This window comes from Osmerus mordax, chromosome 1 (assembly GCF_038355195.1).
Source record: "Osmerus mordax isolate fOsmMor3 chromosome 1, fOsmMor3.pri, whole genome shotgun sequence".
NCBI classification, from domain to species: domain Eukaryota; kingdom Metazoa; phylum Chordata; class Actinopteri; order Osmeriformes; family Osmeridae; genus Osmerus; species Osmerus mordax.
The window spans coordinates 25,481,565-25,485,612 of NC_090050.1; positions in this window are offsets into that span (position 1 = coordinate 25,481,565).

A 4,048-nucleotide genomic window follows, 5' to 3' on the forward strand; every position below is an offset into this window, starting at 1 on the left:
ATGTTGTTTTATCCGGCGGTCCTGAAATACAGCAGCTCGAGGGCAGCAGGGAGGGAGAGCCCAACTCTGCGCATTAGCATTCCATAATAGAGCACGTGACACCTTCTCAGCCAATGGGTAGGAGGAATGTCTGTTCGACACGCCCCCTCCCCCCCTCCCTCGTCTGGTACTCCATGCGCCTGTCAGGTCGGTACTACGGAGCCTGTCATGGTGTCCATGGCAACAAAGGGGCTTTAACCCTCGCTCGAGTTTTATTGGCCGAACCTTTCTGATGTGTGCAGAAGGTTCTGCAGCGATGAAGAAACACCAATATAACCGGGATTTGAATTTGCGAAATCCCTGCAGCTATTACCGTTATTTCTATAACTTCCAGAAAGAAACGAAATTACACCATATAATTTGAACAATGACGTTCTAGGTCAGCGTAAGAAAACAAAGGAAAGAAAAAAAAAAGAAAGAAAAATGATGTATTGTACGTTAGCCTTAACCCTTACTGATGCAGTTTACCAGTATTATAACCAACTAGGAGGGCAATTAGCAGGGATGAACAACGCATAATATACATGAAATTCAGCTAGTGTGTGTGTGCGCGCATGGATGCGTATCTTTGTGTGTGTGTACGTTTAATTTCAGAGATCTCACTATGAGATCGTACGGAGGTGGTCAGATCCTCCTCGTGGTTAGATCTCCTCTCAGCCTGAACCTCCTCTGCAGCTCCAGATCAATACATTAACTCCACATTGGGAAGTATGCCAGGAAAGTAACCTTTGACATTTTCAAATGTTCAATTTTTTAAAACATTGTGGTATAGTAGTGTCATCCAAAAATTTGATTGTAACCATGCAGTTCTGTTGTCAAATGAAAAACACCAGTTTATAATGAAGTTAAAGTAGTTTAACCTGAGTGTCTTGGTTCATGACTACAACAAGGAAAGTGGACAGCAATAAATTAGGAACATTACAAAATACATGTTCCATTTTCTGTGTTCCATGTTCAGTGTTCCATATTCCATGTTACGTGTTCCATATTCCATGTTACGTGTTCCGGATGTCCCAGAGAGGCCCCTGTTCTACAGCCAGTAACACGAGAGGGAAATGTATTCATGGGCTTGCAGATGCTGAATAATTGATCTGAATATGAATGGTTTGGTTGGACCTTGAGTTACTTATCTGCTCTCTTATTGCTCTCTTGACACTGGCTTCCAGCATCAGTTTGGACATGACATTCCAGGAACACGGATATTCCCAATAGATGTACAGTAAAAGCAGGCAGACTGACAGACAGAGAGACAGAGAGACAGAGAGACAGAGAGACAGAGAAACAGACAAATAGACAGGCATGCAAAAAGATTAGGATATATGCAGCCTTAATCTCCATCAGTTTCACTGAGAGGTACACCCAGAAACATTCTTCCTGGATGGAGCAAACCTTTAAAGGTCCCATGACATGAAAACTTCACTTTAGGAGGTTATTTAACATTAATATGAGTTCCCCTAGACTGCCTTTGGTCCACCAGTGGCTAGAAATTTCGATAGGTGTAAACCAAGCCCTGAGTATTCTTCCCCGTCTTAGAGGAAATGAGAGCTCAAACGCTCGGTTTTTAAAAACCCCATATTGTGACGTCTCAATAGGGAAGGTAACCTCCCCTTTTTCTGCTACACAGAACTTGGCCCACCAATGAAAAGGCCCGCCTCTTTCTTCCTTATAGCATTTAACGCTACAAACACAGAAACAGCACGTCCTGAGGAAAGCTCATTGTGGGACTGCTCGTAATGGCTGTAATTCTGCACCAAGGCTGAATTTCGGGAAAGAGACTTCAGATACAGTATTAGGGGACCACTAAGGCCTATATAAAAGCATCCAAAAACAGCATGTCATGGGACCTTTAAACTTCTAGTTTGGGGAAGTCAGATGGCTGAGCGGTTAGGGAGTCGGGATATTAATCAGAAGGTTGTTGGTTCGATTCCCGGCTGTGCGAAATGACGTCGTGTCCTTGGGCAAGGCACTTCCCCCTACTTGCCTCAGGGGAATGTCCCTGTACTTACTGTAAGTCGCTCTGGATAAGAGCGTCTGCTAAATGACTAAATGTAAATGTAGTTTACAGCATATCGTGAGGCTAGGTGTAATGGGTTGTTTATAATTCATGAGAATCAGAATTAAATATTTATAACGACTCCTTCTGCTAAGTCGGTCTTCTACGGACACAACACAGTGGTCTGTCCCTGTGCCAGTTCTGCCCTCGCGTGAGCCATGACTTTTAAAAGCCACTAAGAGCCATTAACTTTTTACCTAAATGCAAATGTGGATCTGATACTGAAACTTCAGGGAGGCTCTAAGCAACAAGACAAACTGTGTGGAAATCAAATGCATTTCAAGTTTAGCATGTTTTTGGTTGCATTCTTAAAATCTTTTTATATCTAAACAACGATTTTCAGTCAGTGTTTCGCAGCTTTCTGTGAAAAAGATGACGGGCGGCATTGTTGTGTCCCACGCTGCCACCTAGTGGTCACAAGATGAAGCTGCAAGAATTCCAAGGAACAGGAATAAACTCACACACATCAAATTAACACGGTGAATAAATAACACAGTGTAAATAATATATATTAACTCCTTACATAAACTACTGTTTTAACCCACCTTTATTTGCCTGGGAAAACAGACAAAAAAAAGATATTTTTCTATCGAGGTCACATTTGGCACAGAGCAGTGAAGACTCAAGACGCCCTGTCTCTCTGGGGACCTCTATCTTTAGTCTCGTCTATCAGATTTGCGGCAGCAGCCTGGTTCTAAACTCAATTAGGAGGCTGAGACGAACACCACTGGTTCACCAAGTGGCCTTAGATCAAGCTGGGAGAACAAAACAGAGAGCGAGCGAGAGATATAGAGAGATAGAGACAAAGAGAGAGATACAGAGAGCGAGAGAGACATTGAGAGAGATACAGAGAAAGAGAGAGACATAGATAGAAATACAGAAAGAGGGAGAGACATAGAGAGAGAAACAGAGAGAGAGAGACATAGAGAGAGATACAGAGAGAGAGAGACATAGAGAGAGATACAGAGAGAGAGAGACATAGAGAGAGATACAGAGAGAGAGAGATCTGACAGCCCCGTGATAGGCCTCTACACTGACAGCATAATGGCTTCATAGCATTAGCACATCAGGTGATGAGAGGAAGGAGGGAGAGAGACTGGAGGATGAGTCGCCCCTCTGTGAGAGTCTGGCTGACAAGAAAGCTGGAACTCTTCACTCTGCCTTCTCCTCATCTCTCTGGAATCTCTCTCTCTCTCTCTCTGGTATCTCTCTCTCTGGTATCTCTCTCTCTCTCTGGTATCTCTCTCTCTCTGGCATCTCTCTCTCTCTCTGGCATCTCTCTCTCTGCCCTTTCCTCATCTCTCTCTCTCTCTGGTATCTCTCTCTCTCTCTGGTATCTCTCTCTCTGGTATCTCTCTCTCTCTCTCTGGTATCTCTCTCTCTCTCTCTCTCTCTCTCTCTGGCATCTCTCTCTCTCTGCCCTTTCCTCATCTCTCTCTCTCTCTCTCTCTCTTTCTCTGGCATCTCTCTCTCTCTGGTATCTCCCTGGTATCTCTCTCTGGACTATCTCAGGAAACCCCAGGGTCCGGTCGGCTGCTTTGGACTGTTTGAGAAGACACGGTTGAGAATGACCATAATCAGCGGGGTCAAGCAGGCACAGGTCATCGTCACTGAAACAACGGCTTTGGTCAAGGGACCCTATGATGCTGAGGTAAGCAGTTTCTGATTAATCTAACCCTGCTCCTGGAGAGATACTCCTGTGTAACCCTACATGAGGGTATCTATCCAGGAGCAGGATTGGAGTGTAAATCTACAGGAGGTTATCTCTCCAGGAGCAGGGTTGGAGTGTAACTCTACAGGAGGGTATCTCTCCAGGAGCAGGGTTGGAGTGTAACCCTACAGGAGGGTATCTCTCCAGGAGCAGGATTGGAGTGTAAACCTACAGGAGGGTATCTCTCCAGGAGCAGGATTGGAGTGTAAACTTACAGGAGGGTATCTCTCCAGGAGCAAGATTGG